Raw genomic sequence first — 648 nt, 5'->3', positions numbered from 1 at the left:
GAGATAGTCTATGCCGAGAATGCACGGGGCCTCCGGGCCAGTCACGATGGGGTGTTTCTGCCACTCGTTCCCAGTTAAACTCACTTCAGCTTCCAGTACAGTCAGCTGCTGGGATCCTCCTGTCACCCCAGAAATAGAAATGGGTTCTGCTCCCACATACCTTGATGGCATCAAAGTACATTGAGCACCGGTGTCAACCAAAGCCGTGTATTTTTGTGGGTCAGATGTGCCAGGCCATTGGATCCACACAGTCCAAAAGACCTGATTGTCCCTTTCCTCTACCTGGCTAGAGGCAGGGCCCCTCTATTCCTGGTCATGGTACACGTTGCTTCCATCCGGCGAATATGCTCCTGAGGTCCCTTCAAGAGAATCAGTCATATTATCATTCCTATACTGTCTGGAGTTTGGTGCGCGAGAGACCGGAGCAGCGTTGACTCCAGATGAGTTTCTTGTAGTAGTTGTCCCTCTTTTTAGTTCATGTACCCGGGCTGCTAAGGAGGAGGTGGGTTTTCCATCCCACTTACTCATGTCTTCTCCATGTTCCTGAAGGAAAAACCAGAGATTACTTCGTGGGGTGTATCCTCTCTCCCTGGTTGGGGGACGCCTGCTCCTAATGGCAGAGACTCTTGTTGGTTCTGGTGAGATGTG

The sequence above is a fragment of the Corvus brachyrhynchos genome, unplaced genomic scaffold, assembly GCF_000691975.1.
Source record: "Corvus brachyrhynchos isolate BGI_N302 unplaced genomic scaffold, ASM69197v1 scaffold2767, whole genome shotgun sequence".
NCBI classification, from domain to species: domain Eukaryota; kingdom Metazoa; phylum Chordata; class Aves; order Passeriformes; family Corvidae; genus Corvus; species Corvus brachyrhynchos.
Note: the sequence above shows the minus strand (reverse complement) of the source record.